Source organism: Molossus molossus, unplaced genomic scaffold, assembly GCF_014108415.1.
Source record: "Molossus molossus isolate mMolMol1 unplaced genomic scaffold, mMolMol1.p scaffold_m16_p_14, whole genome shotgun sequence".
In the NCBI taxonomy this organism is placed as follows: Eukaryota; Metazoa; Chordata; class Mammalia; order Chiroptera; family Molossidae; genus Molossus; species Molossus molossus.
In genome coordinates, this window is record NW_023425349.1 from 85692755 (window position 1) to 85713637 (window position 20883).

At 39.8% G+C, this 20883-nt stretch overlaps 1 protein-coding gene across 1 annotated transcript in view; it reads right to left on the bottom strand.

Moving 5' to 3' along the window:
- Positions 1-8071, bottom strand: part of LOC118629797 (aminopeptidase O (putative)) — a 339962-nt gene extending 331891 nt beyond the window's left edge. Inside the window, exons 1-2 of the mRNA XM_036261438.1 lie at positions 8020-8071; positions 7331-7459 (exon numbers count right to left, since the gene is read on the bottom strand). The gene's annotated coding sequence lies outside the window, so the exon portion shown is untranslated. The remainder of the gene's footprint in view (positions 1-7330; positions 7460-8019) is intronic.
- Positions 8072-20883: the final 12812 nt, after the last annotated feature.

The window sequence follows — 20883 nt, forward strand, 5'->3', positions numbered from 1 at the left end:
TCAAATGTCACTTCCCAAGACCCTTCCATATCCCCCGTCTACCTTTTTCTAATCTTCTTTAAGTTGTACGGACTAGAATCACTGTGTATTGAAATGACTTTGGGGAAAAGAGCAGCACTTTTAAGCTGGCCCCAGAAGACTCAGAAGAAAGCCACCACCTTTGCACGGTTTTCAACATAAGTTATGTATAACATGCCAGTCTATTATAACTTGTTGCTTATTATACCTATTCTGGACTTGCCTTGTACACATTTCTTCTTTCTGCAAGCACCTAACTCTCACTGACATCAGTCAGGGCCGCAGCCCCGGTTTAGGGGAGCACTGAGCTGACAGTGGCTGCAAATGCCTGGATGTGGCCGCACTAGAGGCCCCTCTCATCGAACAGTAACTGTATTTCTGAGCAGGCCGTGGACTCCAGCACTGTTTGCTATTCTTGTGCTCCAGTTTAGAACGCCAGCCCGTCTCACTGAAGCATTTTTCCATTCTCTGTCATAAACCATAACATTTAAAATCCCCCCTTATCAAGCCCTATGGTTAGTTTCCAGTGGCTAACCACTGCTGCCTCTAAAATGTGGTGTCTATTTTAAATGCTTAAATGATTATCCCAGCAACACCATTAAAGGCTTCAAAAAGTTTAATGTACAGCAGTTTTTTTCTTAAGAAAGGAGGGGAAAAGGCAGAGGATCAAAAACTAAACAGAGCAATGGCACGGCGACATGTCCCTGTCGCTCTCAATCACCCAGACAGAAATGCACACATTCAATGTGTGGAATCGCCTCTGCACAGCCATTCTGGATCCCTCCACAGAAAAGAATTTCTTTCCTTATTTTTTATTGTTGAAAGTATTACAGTGTCCTCCTTTTTTCTCCACTGACCCCTCCTTCCCGTTCCCACCTCCCTCCTGCCTTCCCAAGCCTAGTGTCCATGTCGATTGGTTGTGCATATATGCACATAAGTTCTTTGGTGTATCTCTTCCTTCCCACCCCACCCCCCATTCCTCTGAGGTTTGTCAGTCTGTTCTTTACTTCCACGATTCGGGATCTCTTTTGGCCGACAGCTTATTTTGTTCATTATGTTCCATAAATAAGAGAGAGCATGTGGGTACTTGTCTTTCTCTGACTGGCTTATTTCACTCAGCATAATACTCTCCAGGTCCCTCCATGTTGTCTCAAAGGGTAAGAGATCTCTATTTCTTTAGCTGCATAGTATTCCACTTTTAGACTTTAGCACTTTTAAAATATTTACTATATTCTGAAATCTCCTTTTGCTAATAAGAAGTTTGTTATTAATCTGCATTTTTTATATGTATCTGTTTTTCTCCCTGGTAGTTTTATATTTTTTTATTATCTTTGGTGTTCTACAATTTCATTCAATATGTCTAAATGTGGACTGATTTTTATTTTACCTGCTCAAGATTCAGTGTGCTCCTTCAGTCTGAGGACTCAGAAATTCTTTCTATGCATAGGATAGTTTTTAACTTAGTATCATCCTTTGCCTTAAATGAAAGGGAGGTACCACTTCTGGTAACTGTGTAATTGCTTATATCAGACCAACCCTCCTATTGCTAGCACTTATAAACTCTAAACAACAACAAAAAAATCTGAAGGCACATGAGTGAATTAAAGCTGGTAGAAACTATAGGGAGCTGACACTTGGGAGTTTCCTGTCCTATAGTTTTCCATTTCAGGGTAGCCCCGAGTTGATGCTATGCCAAGCAGCTAAAATTGAGACTGAAACTTGCGGTCTTACTGGCTGAAGAATCAGAAAACAGAATCCAGGACTAACTCAGTAGCTGGAAAGTAAAGAAGGAAAACTCCAGAAAAGAGCCTCATATTTCTGCATAAAAACTGTCCAATTCTCTAGATATGAGATAGACCAAACAGTCCATTCACGGCCAAATGAACAAACCAAACTGGGATCTTTGCTGCTGCTCACTTCAAGGAGGCAAAGGTGGAAGTTTGCGTTCAGCCATGTTAACTGCCTGAGGAACTCAAGGAATCCAGAGTTTCTATAAACTATCAATTACAACATCTAAGATAAAATCCAAAATTATTAGACATTAAAAAACAAGAAATGCCCTGACCAGTTTGGCTCAGCGGTTAGAGCATTGGCCTGCAAACCAGAGAGTCCCGGGTTCGGTTCCCACTAAGGGCATGTACCTCAGTTGCAGTTTGTCCCCGGCCCCAGGTGGGGTCGTGTGGGTGGCAGCCACTCGATGTGTTTCTGTCACATCAATGTCTCTCTTTCTCCCTCTCTTCCTTCCTCTCTCCCTCCCACTCTATCTGAAGATAAATGCAAAAATATCCTCGGGTGAGGATAAAAAAAAAAATAAAATAAAATAAAATTCACTGTTTGATAGCAGATTGAAGATTATAGAAGAAAGAGTAAGTGAACTTGAAAATATTTATAGAGAATTTAAACAATCTGAAAAACGGAGAGAAAAAATGTTGAAAAGAACAGAGTCCAGATACTTTGGGGACAAAATCAAAAGGTTTAACAAATATAACAGAAATCTAAGAAGGACAGGTGAAAGAGAATGTCATGCAAAAAATGCTTTAAAAAATAATGAATGGTGAGAGCAACCAGGACTCAGAGTATGGTTTCCAAATACCACTTTGCAGTAAAAGGAACCAGGCCTCTTTGGAGAAAGGGCAGATTCTAGGGCTGGGGCAAGTAAAATGCAAGATGAGCCTGGAGCATCATATAGGCCACCAAAGTAAGAAAGTTAAAAAATAAATAAATAAAAGAAATTACAAAAAAAGAGTAGGGGCAGCTCTGGCTAGTGTGGCTGTTGGTTGGAGCACCATACTGTGCAGCAAAAGGTGGCGGGTTTGCTTCCATGTCAGGGCACTTATGGGAGGCAACCCATAGATGTTCCTCTCACATCATGATGTTTCTTTCTCTGTCTCTCCCCATTCCTCTCTCTCTCTATATAAATATATATATATAAATATATATATACATATATATAATAAAGAGTAGGGGCATCTCAAAAGGACACAGAAATGAACCTAAAAGAGCTTTTAATGACCAAAACTGGAACAATCCAAGCAAAAAAATAAATAATGACAGTATTGGATTAGAACCAAAAGAATAAAATAAGTATCATGACTCTATTCTGATATAAACAAATGACTGAATAAATAAATAAATAAAATAAATGAGGTTGGGGGGTTTATTTTCTTTTTCTTACAGAAGAATTCTAAATAATAGATATAGATACTACCTATTCCAAGAAGTAGAGCTGACTTTCCCTTCCCTTAAACATAAGCTGTACTTCATGTTGCTTCCAAAGACTAGAGAATGAAAAGGGGGAAATGTGAAGTTTACAGTAGAGAAACCTGGCAGACACAAACTTAACCACATAGTTAGGTTAATATCACCAGTGCTAAGTCATGTCGATACCATTATCCCCTGATATGATTCAATGAGAAGGGCACCTTACCACTACAGTATTCTCCCCAAAATCCATAACCTTAATCTAAGCACGAAAAAACACCAGACAAATCCACATTGAGGGACATTCTAAAAAATACCTGACCGTACTCTTCTAAAGTGTTAGGGCCATGAAAAGCATGTAAAATCTGAAAAACTGTTACAGGTTGGAGGAGACGCAGGAATATGGGAATAAAATATTTAGTGGTATCCTAGACTGGATTCTAAAACGGGGGGGAAAAAAAGGAAGAACACTAATGGAAAACCTGTGGTTAATGGCAATGCACCAATGTTACTTTTATAGATTAACAAATATACTATGATTGTGTAAGATGTTAATAATAGGGGAATCTCGGTGATAAGTATATGGGAAATCTATACCACATTTGCAACTTTTTTGGTAAATCTAAAAGCATCCAATGAAACCATTTATTTTTAAAATAGTTAAATTTTTCCAAATTTGATGAGAGATGTAAGTCTAAAGATTCAAGCAGGATAAATGCAAATGTAACCACATCTATACACATCATAGTCAAACTGCTAAAAAACAAAAATTAAGGAAAATCTTGAAAGCAGCCAGAACAAAATGACACCATATGCAGGATGACAATGACACAGGTGACAGGAAGCTTCTTCTCAGCATGCCACTTGACGCCTCATCAGTAACAATGGTGGTTCAGAAAACACTGGAATGAATTAGAGGAGCACACCTGCTCAAATATATTAGTCCCCAAACCTTACTTATTTTACTAATTTGTTAGGGAGTCCTTATTCTTCTACTTAGCAAAATGGCAGCCCATTTCTGGTTAAATTATCCAAAACTCTGAATGAGTAGAGGTTGAACAATTTCTACTTTATTCAAAACTGGCATTCCCTCTTATTTATTTGTTCATCTATTTTTTTTCTGTTTCAAAACAACTATATTCTAAAAGACTAACCTAATCCTCCCTCCAAAATATCTAGCTCTTTCCTTCTTTAGTAGAAATGCTCATAAATATTGAACAAACTGACACAGCATGGAAGTAGTTTTCTACTCAAAGGTTTGAGCAGCTATTAAACTCTCCAGTCCCTCATAAGTTTTCTTTTAGCTCCTCAGATTCATATCTCCCCAACTTGATAGTTGTTCACTGATGCCCTTAAACAGTTAAGAAACTTTTAAAGTTGAAGACATTTTTAAACAGCAGAAACAAGCCAATCATAATGTCACCATTATCTCTAGTACAATTTTAATCTTTGAGTTTAGGATGTGCCAATATGCCTTCAGTCATTTTATTTGGTTTCTAGCATTTTAACTTCCCCTTTATTCATTCCTTTTTATTTTTCTTTTACTTCAAGTAAAAATACAGTGTTAAAACATTAGCTATATGTTTTAACTGTACAAGTACCACAATATTCAGATTTTAAAACCCCTCTGGAACCATAACTCTAACAACCCACCCCCCACCCAATATAAATATACAATACAATAGGGTCTTTCATTGCAAAACTCATACCCAAGAGGCAATGTCATTTATCACTGAGTAAATAATGCAAGATAACATAATGAAAAGGGGATTTTGCTTTATTCCCTTAACTATAAATAAAAATATGTAGCACTTTGCAGGATTACCACATGTGGTATGATATTAACTTAAATACCAATCTTTAAGCCAAACTGTAAATAAGATAAACTGCTCTCTGGTCTCAAGTTTTAAACAGTCTCTCTTTTCTTTAAATTTACTGCTTCCATGAAGCATACACGAGTGACGGCATATAATTTGCGATTATGTAATGAAAGACCCAATTGTGATATGTATATTACACCCCCCAAAATAAAACCCCGACAACTGAAGTTACTGTTGCTGTGGGAATTATAAAAAGTGCTTGTGATGAAGATCAACCCATTGAAGCCAAGTCACAATCAGAGTCAAAGACCTTTTCCTGGATAAAGAAAGCAAATCACTGTCAGCTGTGGCTTGGTTTATGCATTATACCCAGTCAGGGGGTGGGAAAGCGAGGTCCTAACGTGAACACTAAAAACAAAAACTGATTTCATTCACATCAGTATCACATAGTCAGTCACACACTGAACTCTGCCTCAACACGATGTGACAGGATGGAACGCAGCTTCCCTGATGGCCGCTGTGTTTATTCCGGCTGTCCTGACCACATCTCAGCATCCAGATGCCATTCCTCTCTGGTGCCTAATGTGTTTATGCTCACACTACCAACAGGCATTGGGTTGCAAAGATCAGACTGGAAGTGATTTCACTCTGTATTCAAAAAGAAAAGAATGTATCCCTTTGATTGCTACTTGCTTGCAAAGTAAAGGTTGCTTCAGTGTTCTAGAGTGCCACTTAAACTAAATTACAGCAGTGATGGCAGAGGATTCCTGGGAGAACTCATTACCGTTACAGAGAAAGGACTTCACTTTTCTATTCCTTTTTCAAGAAGTCACACTTGCCTATGGAGGCTGACTAGTGAAGGCACAGAAACTACAACATCTGCTTCCTCCTTTGGAGATGTGTCTTAATAAACAAGGATTTGTTTCCTAGCAATATCAACAGTTAAGGATTTCCTATGAAATATCTAAATTTTAAAACTAGTAAGTAACCTCTCTGTGTCAAAACTGTTAAAGACATATCAAAGGAGCGCAACAAAGAACTAATCAATCATAGCCTAGCCTGTTGTGGGTACACCTCTTCTATTAAGTTTGACTTTGTCCTCATGCAATCCCTGTATCCTTCCCTTGGCCTTTGTCAGCTTGCTTAAGGCACAAGACTTTACGTATAATGACAGCTCTCCATTTTCCAGGAGCAAATAACTTGATTTGTCACGTTTTTTTGTTTTTGTTTTTGTTTTTTTCCTAAGTGCATTTATGAAAAACTTAAAACTAGTAAAAAGCTGTGAAAACATTTATTTAAAATAATCTATATAGAATAGTTGATACTTACGAGTGCTTACTATATAGCTGACACTCTCCGAATCTCTTGCAAATCTTTTTATTCTTCCTATCCCTTTTCACAAAGGAAGAAATGATGCTCAGAGAAACTAAGTGCCCAAGGTTACTAAAATCTGAACTCAAGTAACTGGACTCCAGAGTGTTCCTAACCTCTACACCCACTGACTCTTCTGCACAGCAATCCTACAGAGAAACCACAACATGCCATCTTGTATCAATATCATTTGGGAAATTAAACAGAGGCCCTCCCAGACAACAGCATAGGTGAGGGGAAACCTGAGGGCTAGGTTCAAGACTGTGAAGGAAGAATAATTAGGTCAGAGAAGAGACGGGTGGGCACAAACAACAGACACTGCATCTCTGCCCAGCGAAGACAGAGCTGAATGGAAAGGTGAAATGAATAACAGATTACTTTGACAGGTAGAACTTTGGAGGCGCATTTTAAATTTTATAATGTTTAGAGCACCTAAAACATCGTACTTGTATTCTTTTCATATTTTTGATTAGTAATGGTTGTGTTTCTAGGTTTATTTAAATAACTTTATCTTAAATCCATTCTGTACCGTGTGTGTGTGTATTTTTTTTAAAGCACAATTGGGAGTTAGGTAAACCCCCTCCCTCCCTTCCCCATTACTTTGTTCTTCAGTACTCATATTTACTGAGCACTGACTAGAGTAAGAACTTGAATTTCTTAGACTAGATCCATGGTCGCAATTTCAAGCCATTGCACCAGTGCTCTCGCTAGGGTTTCTGAAACCTTGCTCACTTAATTGTGACCACACCTACCCCATCGATGCTGGACCTCAGTAATGCCCAGCTTTGCATTTTCCCGTTTGAATCCACCGAGAATTGCAAATTCCCATCCTTTTCCCTTTCTAACTACCCTCAGTTTGCTACTGCCAGTAATTATCTGGGTTACTGCATCATTCCTCTTCGATCAGCCCCCATTCTCACCTCCCAGGTTCACTGCCATGACCTCTGTGCTTCACTCCTGCTACTGGCCACAGAACACTCGCTGCTACCTCCTTCTTCCTTCCCACGTCCACTTTCCCACTTCTCAGCTGATAGGAGCCTTTGAAGTTGCTAGGTTTTCCAATGGGGAAAAAAACAAAAACACAGTAACAACAAAATGTGCTTTCCCTTGTTTGAGCCAATAACTACCATTCTAGTCTTTGCCTTTGTTTTACTATCAAAATTTTCCAACCTACAGTTTATATCCCCTTCTATTTTATGATCACACATTTCTTATACCTTTAAGTCTGGCATCTAACCACACCACTATGCTAAAGGTTCACTTTTAAACATTCACAGTGACTTACTTCTTGCCAAATTTGGTTTGACAGCAGCCCTTATTTTCCGTGATTCTCTGTGGCATCTGACACTACTAACCACCTCCCATTACCTCTGATAATTCCTAGGACACTGGACTATCTACATCTTCTCTTACATCTCTGCTCCCAGAACACTGGGTGTACCTCAAGGCTCAGACCAGGGTCCTCATCACATTTTGGAGTCTTTCTTTTGCTCACATCTCACGTACTGAATTCACCATTTTATGGAAGAGCCTCAACTCCTTATCACCAGCTTTGATCTTTTAAGTCCCTGTCATCTATCTCCAAAGCAATGCATCCCAAACTACCTACCTGTGGTAAAGGGCTAGTTATCCTTTCCCCTATGTACAGATCAATACCTCTGTAAAATATAATAAAAAACAAATTATAAAAAAAGAAAACATACAAAACACAAGCCCTGATTTATTTTAGATTTAGCATAAACATAATCAGAACAAACTATAGCATAAGAAAAAATAATAATTACTATAAGAGTTTATAAATGATTACTCCCTATTTCTGTACTTGTCTCCTTGCAGACTGTGTACAGTTTGCAGGCAGGCAATGGCTGATGGAGTAGTCTTCAGGAAACACAGCTCTAGAGGCCTATAGGGCATCCACTGGTCTCCTACTGTCCCCTAATACACACCAACTTCCACATTTCTGTTAAGGCAGCATTACCTTCCACTGGGTCCAAAAGTTTGGCCTCATCTTGACTCCTCTTTTCTTTGTAACTCTACCCAATCAATTATCAACTTTTAAATACTATTCCTTCAAAATTTTTCTTTTACTCAACTCTTCTCCATATTGACTATAACAACCCTGGTCCAGAAACTAAGGCCACCTACTTGAACTATTATACAACCACCTTCTAAATGAGTCTCCCTGTGTGGTGAGCAGTCTTTAGAGCTATTTATGAATACAATCATGCACCACTTAATGACAGGAATACATTCTGAGATATGCTTTGTCAGGTGGTTTCTTCATCATGTGGACATCAGACTTACACAAACTTAGATGGTTAGCCTACTACACAGCTAGGCTATATGGCACCGCCAACCGCTTCTAGGCTTCAAACCTGTACAGCACATTACAACTAAATATTGTAGGCAACTGTAATATTGTAACACAATATTTTCTATATTTTCTAAATATAGAAAATAGAGTTAAAATATGGTACAAAAGATAAAAAATGGCACAACTATATGTACAGGGCTCTTACATGAATGGAAGCTTGTAGAACTGAAAGTTGCTCTGGGTGAGTGAATGGTGAGTGAAGGTGAAGGCCTAGGACATAACTGTACACTACTGCAGACTTCATAAATACTGTACATGTAGGCTACATTAAATTTATAAAACAACATAGGATTAAATCAAGCATAAGAGAAAATGGTGCCATCAAGAGATGGGTAAGCACAAGGTGAATGAGGCTGCTGCCTACAAAACAGGGCCTACTCTCACACCTGTCAGAACGGATGCCATCAACAAATCATCAAACAACAAGTGTTGGCGAGGGTGTGGAGAAAAGGGGACTCTAGTACACTGCTGGTGGGAATGCAGACTGGTGCAGCCACTATGGAAAACAATATGGTGTTACCTCAAAAAGTTAAAAATTGAACTGCCATTTGATCCAGTGATCCTACTTCTAGGAATACACCCTAAGAAGCCTGAAACACCAATCAGAAAGAATATATGAACCCTCATGTTCATAGCAGCACTATTTACAATAGCTAAGATCTAGAAACAGCCCAAGTGTCCATCAGTAGACAAATGAATAAAAAAGTTGTGGTACATATACACAATGGAGTACTATGCAGCTGTAAGAAAGAAAGATCTCTTATCCTTTGAGACAATATGGAGAGACCTGGAAAGTATTATCCTAAGCGAAACAAGCCAAGCAGAGAAAGACAAATATCACATGATCTCACTTATTTGTGGAATATAATGAACATAACAGTCTGAGGAACAGGGTAGACCCAGAGACATGGAAGTAGGGTATAGACTGACAACCCTCAGAGGAGGGGGGGTGGGGGGAGGGAAGAGATAAACCACAGAACTTATACGCATGTACGCATAACCAATGAACCCCTCTAAAATAACAATAAAAAGTATAATAACTACCTCAACCAGAAACATAGTTGTTTGCTATCGTGATCAAGCATTAGGTACCGTACATAATTATATGTGCTATACTGTTATACAACCAGCAGCATGGTAGGTTTGTTTACAGTAGCATCACCACAAACATGTGAGTAATACGCTGTGCTACATTAGGATGGCTACAGCGTCATTAGGTGATAGAAACTTTCAGCTCCCTTATAATCTTATGGGACCATAGTCGTATATGCGGTTCAGCATTGACCAAAATGTTATGCGGCATAAGGATTGATATGAGGCACAACTATCAAAGGTGGACCGCATATACAACAAGGTGGTCCCATAAAATAATGAAATTCCAGTTCTTCCTCTCTAGACCCTTCCCTTAAACACAGAAGGACTGCAACTTCTGGAACTCCTGTAATTGGTGACTCTGCATGAGTCGTTCTGGCCAATGAATTGTAAATGGAAGTTGGGTAGTCCCTTCCAGGCCTCTTCAGGCAAATGAAATATGAGAAGTAGGCTACTCTGTCAGCTTGGGTCTCTGAATGATTGTGATAAGCAGAGCCCCCAGTTGAGCTGTGATGACACGCAGCATGAGCATGAAACATACCTTTACTTTTTTAACTACAAAGATTTTAGAATTATTACTATTGCTAACTTAATTTACTACGACTTACACACTGTACCAAGCATCTCCTCCCTCAAAACCATACTACCAAGACTGATTCCTGAGGCACTAATTCAGTTATGCCCCTGATTTAAAAAAAAAAAGCCTCAAATGAAAGGAAAAAATATAAACTCCTTAGCATTCAAAGCTCTTACCAACCTGTATTTTCAAACTTATACTACAGAGCAACCTCCTATTACCTGACTTTGGCAGCCACATCTTCCCTCTCCTGCCCCAACGAAGGAACACTTCCCTTCTCTCCTCTCTAAAGTGAAGATCAGTTCTACACACTTCACTAAACTCTCTTCCACAGCCCTAATAACAGCTAACACTTACGAATACTTACTGCTAAGTTTTAGGCTAAGCACTTTCGGTGTATTAACTCATTTAGTCCTCAAAATAACTCTAAGAGGTGGGGACTATTATTAAACTCATTTACAGGCGAGGAAACTAAAACACAGGAATCAAAGAGCTTGTCCAAGGTTCCGCAGCTAATAAATGGAGCCAGATGACTCCAGCAGTGACTCCAGACTGTCCTGTTCACCAGTGCCCTGTTGTTTCTAGGAGGCTCCGGGCTCCCTTCACTGAGCATGCACTACCCTGTGCGGATCTTTCTGGCACATGATAACCTTGTGCCCTGCATGACTGGTCACTATTTATGTGTGCAGGCTTTATTTACTAAGATAGACCATAATCTCCTGGAGTGCAGGGAGCCACTTGACCATTCTTTATATCATTTAATAAGAAAATGCCCATAAAAAAATCACTTTTGTGATAAGCATAGGTCCACTGAAAAACGAATCTGTTAATCATGTTTTTTATTTTCTCTATTTTATGACACTTTGACATCAAGGGGCCTTGCTGATCCTGGAGACACAATCCCTGCCAGGGCTAATATGCAAACCAACCCATCCAGGGCTCATAGCCCCAAACACCTCCTTTAAATACAACGCTTACACACCAAGCTAATAGTCCCCTACACTAAATCACTCTAGGGCAAGATACCAGACAACTACAGACTACCCCTACAGCCCAGAATCCTCCAAAATTATCCAAACTAGACAATCCCAAGTCTGCTTACCCTGCCCTGCTTTGCTTTTGCCCAGAAACCACAATAAAGGCTTCTGCCCATGCTTTCCCTGCCCTCCTTCTGCCTCCAAACGCTGGTGCCTCCACGTGTGGCCGTGAGTAGCATACCCCCTCCTCTTGGGTACTGTAAATAATAACCCTTCTTTCAAAGGCAGTTTGTCTCCATGTCTGTAACCTGATCATACCTAATTAAAACAACTTTCAGATAAAAACAGAGTAGCATCCTATTTGGAGGTCCTTGGAAATGCAAACCACATACTTGAGACCAGGGAGGATTCCTATGGCTCTTTCTTGATTTCGTCAATCTCCACTGGTGCTGGAAGGAAGGTCGTTCAGGGGAGAGAGAGGAGATACAGGAGCAGTCCATAGAACAGAATAGGTTTGGTGAGCTTCGTGCTCAGCATAAAGAAGACAGAGGCCCATCTCATCTTCCAGTTACAACTTAGCAGTGATTATCTTGGCACTGAATTGGTAACTATAGTTGTAAAGACTTTACGTCTTTAAAAGACTTCACATTTATTAATCCTTTTCTATTTTTCCCCATAAGGATTAGCAGTCAGATCCCTAACCCCAAAGGGATCTTAAAATAACTACAGGGGCAATAAGAAAAGGTGAAAGCTAGGGAAAGTGCAATCTGGGGCAAAACAAAATTCCAGGAGAAGAATACATGGGGGCAGTTCTGAGAGGAAAGAAAACCAGGATGAGCCCCTTGAACCAGCGATCTGGAAAAGAGTATGACGATCCCAACCTGGATTTGAGAAGCAGTCAGTGATGAAACACAAGAGGTTTTCTCTCTCTCTCTCCTGGACAAAGTGAACCACTATGAATAAATGCTTAACAGGCACTTGTTGAATGGATACCTTAATCATATGAAATTGAATACAGTTTTATGATACTCATGGGGATTTAGATATAGTCCTCTGTCATCCATTAATTTAAAATCTTTTTTCTTGTCCTCTTCTATATCTCCCTTGAGACAGACATACTGCTTTTCTTATGCAGCATAAGGTGGAGCGGTTCTGCAGAGTGCTCTGATATTCCAGTGTTCCTATGCTCATTCAGCCACATTACACTGAAAAAAAGGCCAGAGAATGCCTGTCCCACAAACACTCACATTTCAGAGGTTCAGGGAACAAGAAGTGGAACAGATCTAGGCTATGACAAGCCAGAAGAATCCCATTCACCCAAAACTTCCCTAGAATGTGTTGGTCCCAAACAAGCAATATGAATCTAGAATGCTTAGAGAGACCATGTAGACCCCAGTCTTTTCCCTTTGGGGAGCCAGTCAATTCAGAACTCCTCTGGACTATTCAGAAGACACTTGACCTTTACACACTAGTATTAACAATGAGCAACTGTATGTAACATCTGTTGGGTGCATGCTGTGAGACGGGCTAGGCACATTAATTACATTATTTACTCCTATTACCTAATGAAGTATATCTATCATCTCCATTTTACAGATGAGCAAATTGAGGCCCAGAAAGGTTAAGATACTTCCCTAAGTTTACAGTTATTTTATGGAAGAGCTGAAATTTAGATTCATATGGTATGGCTTTAGATTCCAAACGCTTAGCACTATACTCTATTGCCTGAAACATAGTCCAAGCCCAGATCAAAAATGCCTGCTTAAAGCACAGAGAAGTTCATTAGATCCAAATCCATAAGCTGAATGTCAGGCAACACTGAAACAGGTCAAGAAATATCCACATTATCACCATACAAACATGAATAGCCACCATCCCCAGAGTCTTCCCGACCACTCTTAACCACCACAAACTGCTGCTTGTTGCCAAAGTGATTTACACTATGTTACAGCTCCTGCATTTTAAGGAGCAACAAAATCTTACACATATATTATTTTAATCCTAATAAAATTTACATATAAAATTGTATAACACCAAACAACATTATACATGTTTATATTCTATTTGTTAAAGATAGAAGTGTGCATTAATGATGATGTGCTAATGTAATAATGTAACATTCCATATATCTCTGAACAGGCAAAATACTACCCAGAAACTGTTCTTACCATCAGACACTAGACTAGATATTCTAGTAACTGGAAGGTGGTAGAAAGGTATATAAAGATAATTAGAAAACAAATTCGTGTTTTAGGCCTCCTATTAAACCAGCAGGAATATTAGCCTTGTTTATAAATGCTTCTTTCACTCAAATTCCTCCCCCATCTCTCTAGAAGACGACTTCTATAGACAAGCTGTGCATGGGTGGAAGGGCTGTCACCACACCGCCTGAGTCTTCTCTTCAAAAACTGAACAACCTCACTTCTTTCTCCTGATTGTCACACGACACAGTTTCTAAAACCTTCACAATCCAGGTCACATTCAAGTTCACCCACTGTCCTCACTGTAGAATTTGAGTACAACAGTTGAAATAAGGTGTGACTACAGCAGATGCAAAAGGAAGTTATTATTCCAGGAAGTGCTTTGCACACCACTGGCCCAAGATAAATAAATATTGAATACTTTTGTGGCTATAATTCAATTAATATAGCCTTTAAAAATAAAAAGAACTGGCTTGATATTTAAAGACGAAGTCTTTATCTGACCACCCAGCTATTTTTGTTATGCTAGGATAAAAATTAACAAAATGTTTAAAACTCCATTAGAATTAATATAATTTATTATTGTCTATAAATATTCATATACTGGAAACAGGATCAGGATTAATATAGTTGAGTTGCAGGGTTCAATTGGGTTGCAGTGTTCAACAGGGTAAAAATAAAAAAATCTGAAAAAAATAAAAGACAAAAATATCAACTTTTTTACCCAGTCGGTGTGGCTCAATGGCTTAGCATCGACCCATGCACCAAGAAGTTGCTGGTTCGATACCCACTCAGGGCACATGGCCAGGCAAATCCCCAGTTGGGGGCATGCAGGAGGTGGCCAATCGATGTTCTCTCTCATTGATGTTTCTATCTCTCTCTCTCCCCTTCCTCTCTAAAATCAATAAAGAAAAAAAAAATTTTTAAACACCTTTATTAAAAAAAAAAAAATCAACTTTTTCAGTAAAATTCCCTCTTCTAGAAATGGTAAAAAACAAAAACACTATTTTTAAAAATTTTATCTTTATTGTGGAAAATATTACAGATGTCCCCTCTTGTTTCCCCCATAGACCCCCTCCTCCAGGCTCCTGCCCCTCCCTTCACCACACTTTTGTCTCTGTCCACTGGTTATACATACGTGCATATAAGTTCTTTGGTGTATCTCTTCCCGCCCCTCCCCCCTACACTATTTTTAATAGAAAGTATTTTTTGAAATTCAGTCCTTAAAGAAGCGATGTGAAAATAGTTTATTAATAATGAATGTTCTGCTATGAAGTGAAAGTTGTTGCTCCAGCTCTTAGGAGAACATTTTATTAGCACAAAGAGATGGTAGATACAGAGTCCTCAAATCCATGATAATAAGAGACTCAAAATCTAGTTCCCACTCAGCATGCATCCCCTCTACAACATGACTACACTCATCCAGTGGCCATTTCACACTATCTGACCCACAACCTTGGAATATGGGGATGACACTCTAACCAATTAGCTACCCAGCCATGGCTAGAGGGCCCACTTTTAATGTAATGACTGCAGTGCAGAGAGAGAGAGAGAGAGAGAGAGAGAGAGAGATGTTTCCTGCCCCATTTTCATTCATTAATCATTTTTTGGAAGCTAGATACAATTTTTATATAATTCCATGCAGGAAAAATATCATACATCATTTTAGATAAATCTACTCTTGCCCTGACAATGAACTTAGGATCCTAGCCTGTAGGCTTATTAACACAGTATTTTCTTTAGGCTCCTAGCACATGGTTTAGAGACTCTGTAAGGATAAAGGGTCAATTTATTCTTTTACTAAGTGAATTTTTAATATGTAGCTCCATAAGTGTAAAGGTAAGCTTCCTAAACATTACTCAGAAAATATTAATTATAGAACTACAAAATTTTTAAGTCTGATTGGTTTTGTCTTATAAAATTACACTGTCAAAGTGACCTTTTGGGGCATTTTTAACTTAGGGAGACTACAGTCGGCCCTCGTTTATCGCGGTTAATCAGTTCCAGACTCTACCGCAATAAATAAATTTCCGTGAAGTAGGATTCTTTATTTATAAATCGAATATTTTCCCAGTTAGAGCATAGAAAAACCTGTTTACAACCTTCTAAATATGTTTTTTAACATTATTAGAGCCCTCTAGACATAAAATAACACTCTTTAGTCACCATTACACTCATATTACCCAATATATTAGACAAAATAAGAGAAAATAAGACATGTTAGACATTACAAATAACATATTATTATTGTACATTTAATTACACACACACACACACACACACACAGTTCTTACACACAACCTCTAACCTATGAAAATAGTGCAACTTGTTCAAGGATGAAGCAATGAAGATGAGGGATGTACTGCACAGCAAAGAGCAAGGGTACTGCTCCTCTGAAGGCACAACCTCAGTAGGAGAGTCTTCAGGTGATGCAGTATCTTCAGCAGGTGCGTCGTCATCGTCTTCCGTTGAAGGAGCACTGGGAGTAGGCAGTGGGTGTCTGGGTGCATGGCTGAAGAACATCGTGATAGGCAGTTGCTGGCACTGTCTTTTCATATGTGTGAGGAGGCTTTTGTAGGTTCTATCGCTCCATCAAGTGCATTCCAGAACCACAATGCATGCATCATTTGTGGGTCCCATTCTCCAATCATGTCCTGTACTACCTTAAAAGTTCTCACGACTTACGAGAGACGCTCAAGTGTAAGGCCAACTTCCTCCTCCTTACCCCCAGGAACCTCTGGTTGCTCTTCCTCCTCCTCACTCGCAGACTCAGTCATCTCCACCAGATCCTCATCAGTGAAGGGATCCGAATGTGTCTCCAGCAGCTGATCCAAATGTCTGGATGATACTCGCCCTCCTCAAGGACCTTCTGGGACATGTTGTTCACGTAGTCCTCTGCTGCAGGCTGCTCAGCAGAGGCAGCTTCTCCGTGGAGAACAACACTCTCTAGATGATACCTCCTCTGGAACTTCTCAAACAAACCATTGCTTGCCATGAAATCCAGGAACGTTGCAGAAGAGGGTCCTGGTTGAGATTCATCCACTGTAAAGCGCTGACAGAGCTGCCTCACCTTCTCCCAGATGACCAGTGACTCCAACGGAATGTTTTTCTTGCGGCTGTCGCTGATCCAAACGGCTAGAGCAGACTCCGTTTTCACTATGAACTTATTACAACTTGTCACGACATGCTTTGCTTCCTTGTTGAAAGAGATAGTAGCCGTTGCATGCATGTTTTCTTCATCTTTACAGATGAAGCGAACAGTAGACTCATTCAGGTAGTAATGGCGGGCAGCCTCCACGATTTTCTTGCCATCTTTGATCATATCCAAGAGTTTCATCTTCTCCTGGATGGTAAGCATCTTCCTCTGGCGCTTAGTTCATCGTCAGACGGCTTAGAAGAAGCAGCACATTTAGGGGCCATCATGGGGCTTAGATAAAAGTTCTCAGAAATCGTAAAAACTTACAAGAGCAAAGATGCTTCCGATGCCTAGCGATGTAGAAGCGCGTATGAGAGAAACAAACTTGCATGAGGCTGAGCCAATCAGTGGCCAGGATAGGAAGAGGATAGGCTAGCCAATCAGTGAACAGCACGCTCTGATTGGCTTGGTTTCACCACACCCAATATTTGGAAAAAAGTTATTGCCTACACACAAGGAGTGGTCGAGTGGTTGCACCTGGCATTGAAAGATTTGCGGGGGTGCTCGAATACATAGGCCTACAGTCCATACATACAGCAATTTTAATTTTAATTGTAATACAGGGGTATATAATTGACAACCGAGCACACGCTGTATCATTTTCACCGTCTCGATCAATTTTTTAATGGATATATTTGAAAAAACTGCGATAGTGAAGCCACGAAAGTCGAAGTGCGAAGTGGCGAGGCACGACTATACACATGATTTCTCCAAGAATTTTATCCCAAGCATCTCTGTACAATTTCTCAGTAAATATTAAATATTCAGATAGCTTCATTACTAGCAATTAAGATCCATATCTGTAAATTTCTCAAAAAAACTCATGAAAACATCTGTATCTCAGAACTCCCCAAGAGTAAAATTATAATCAGATAAACCAGCACTGTTTTCAGAGATAAGCACAGTGTTTCTCAAATTGTGGAACACATACACTAGAATCAATTAGTCAGGGGCAGGCCAGTGGGAGTGCTGCTTGTTAAAAAAACAGATTCTTGCCCTGGCAGTTTTGTTCAGTGGTTAGCGCGTTGGCCTGGGGTCCAGAGAGACCCAGGTTTGGTTCCCGCTAAGGGCACATGCCTCGGTTGCAGTTTGTCCCCGGCCCTGGTTGGGTTGTGCAGGTGGCAACCACTCGATGTGTCCCTTTCACATCAATGTTTCTCTCTCTCTCTTCCTCCCACTCTATCTGAACAAAAAATGGAAAAATGTCCTTAGGTGAGGATAAAAAAAAATAGATTCTTGCCATGGATGGTTTAGCTCAGCAGTTTGAGCATCAGCCCTCAGACTGAAGAGTCCCAGGTTCGATTCCCATCAAGGTCACTTACCTGAAGCTGCAGGTTTAATACCCGGCCCTGCTTGGGGTGGTGTGAGAGGCAATCATTCAATGTGTCTCTCTCACGTCGATAGTTCTCTCTCTCCCTCCCTCCCTCACCCCCTTCCACTTTCTCTAAAAAAAAAGAAGTCAATGGAAAAATATCCTTGGATTAACAACAACAAAAATACTGATTCTTGGACACTGTCAGATCCACTAATTCAGGATCTCTGGGAATATGGGCCATTAATCCACATGTAAATAAGACATATGGGTAATTCTTGTATACCCTAATGCTTCTGAACCACTTAGCTACTTAAACCAACTCTTGCTATCACAAAGCCATAAAAATGGGATTCTCACAAGTCATTGCATATATAATTTAAAAAAATAATCAAGCAATAAATATTTAAAATGAAAAGGGAGGCAAGGTCAAAGCTCTCCTCCATTACAGCCTGGCAGAGTTTAGATTCCAGTGTAGCCACGGACAGGGGTATTCACCACCTATAAGTACAGAGTTACCCGTTACTTGTACCTACAGTGAAGATAGCAGGATCTTGTCTGTCCTTCAACTTGAAACACAGCATACTCTGAAAGAGGAATGCCATCCCTACATAAAGATTAAAGGATGTGCCGGCATGTGATGAAGTTTTCACTCATTCTTTCTCAACATTGTGACTTGGCCACCGTGATTAGACGAACTGGTTCTCAACCACTTTGAATTGCTGGGGCCACTGGTTTTCAAACTTGATGTGCACCCAGAATCACCTGAAGAACTTGTTGAAACAGACTACTGGGCCCCAAGAATTTGTATTTCTAACAAGTTCCAGGGGATACTGGAACTGCTGGTCCAGAGACCAGACTCTGAGAACCATAGGCTTAGTCTAACTGTGGCCTCCTCCCAACCAGCACTATTTACAATTCATTGTGGAGCTCAACGATGCTAAACAATGGCTCCATCTGGTGAATGCTCTAACCCCATGCTGTAGGGCTTCTTGTGTATCCTCTTGCTGCTCAGTATCTTCAAGAATTTCCCATCCTTCAAAACTTGGAGTATGGGTGATAAACTTGTCTTTTCTTGGCAACTCCCTTCCTATCCCTCCCCCAATTCCTGGCCTCTGTCTGGCCCTACAGCATCTACTTCTTATCCTGCATGGACAACCTTTCTGTCCCCTACAGGAAACTATATACTTAGGAAGGGCAAGAGGTCCCTCTGTTCCTGTCTTAGAGAACTACATTTCCTTTAGCAGGAAATCAGGACAGGTTCCCACCAGTTAGCAATGTACCTGGTGATTGTTACAGGGCTAGAGCCATACAGAGTATGGCTGAAGAGGCAAAATTAGTTCAAGGATAAAGTTAAATATTCTTATAAATATAGAAAACATTAAGCTCTCAATATTTATATTCTGATCCTTCATGGGAATAAATAAACAAATTTCTTCATTCAGATAGGTCCAGAATTTATACGCTACCAATCTCTCTAACTGGCTTTCAAATCCACCTCATCAAGGTTTAAATTATACTTCCAGCATCGGGTTCTAAGTAGTTAATTGAAAATGTACAGAGTTCATCCTTCCCGAGGAAAAAGATTTCAACAAATTCCTAGAAATTAAAAAGCATTTGGGAGCAAAACAAAAAAACGCATTTGATATAGCTTAAATATCTTTAGAAGATCTTTCAGAGTTCCATTATCTTTTAAATTTGAACATATAGCTCTGGCCAGTGTGGCTCAGTTGGTTGGAGCATCATCCATTGCACTGAAAGGGTGCAGGTTCGATTCCCAGTCAGGGCACATGCCCAGGTTTCAGGTTCAATCCCCAATCAGGGCACATGTGGGAAGCAACCGATTGATGTTTCACCCTCACATCGATGCTTTTCTCTCTCTCTCCCTCTCCCTCTCTCTCTCCCTAAAATCAATGAAAGCATGTCCTCAGTGAGGATTGTTAAATACATACATACATACATACATACATAAATTTGAATGTATAACTGACAATTTGGGGGTCCATGTTAACTAAAAAGTTTTAAAGGTAGGGTTAAAGAATTTATTTTTCTCTGACACTTTGCTATATTGCTTAAGAAAAAAGTAAAAACCTAGAAAATGAATATAGAACTACACCAATAGGAAGGGATGTTTTTAAAGTGTCACTCATAAGCCCTGGCCAGTTTGGCTCAGGGGTTAGAGCGTCGGCCTGTGGTCCAGAGAGATCCAGGTTCAGTTCCCGCTAAGGGCATATACCTCAGTTGCAGTTTGTTCCCGGCCTTGGCTGGGTCGTGCAGGTGGCAGCCACTCGATGTGTCCCTTTCACATTGATGTTTCTCTCTCTCTCTCTTCCTCTCCCTCCCTCCCACTCTATCTGAACAAAAAATGTCCTTGGGTGAGGATAAAATAAATAAGTAAATAAATAAAATAAAGTGTTACTCATAAGCTGGTTAAATGTTACAAATACTGCATAACATTAATAATTTACCATGTAGCGTAAAATGTATGACTTTCTGAAATTATTGTAAGAGAATGACTAAACACTGCATGTACTGTAACCACGGTATTTCCAGAACCTAAAACACTCTCTTTATTAGAAAAGATGTTAAGCCTTGTTTCAAAACAAAAGGACTTATTTATAAATGACAGTTGAAGTCCTTGGGCACCCATTGGCTCCAGTGTGACCACTGAAGAATCTTAGGTTCATGCCCAGTGTCATCTGCCACTAGAGACAGCCGATGGGCGGCGCTGCTGCTGCTCTCTG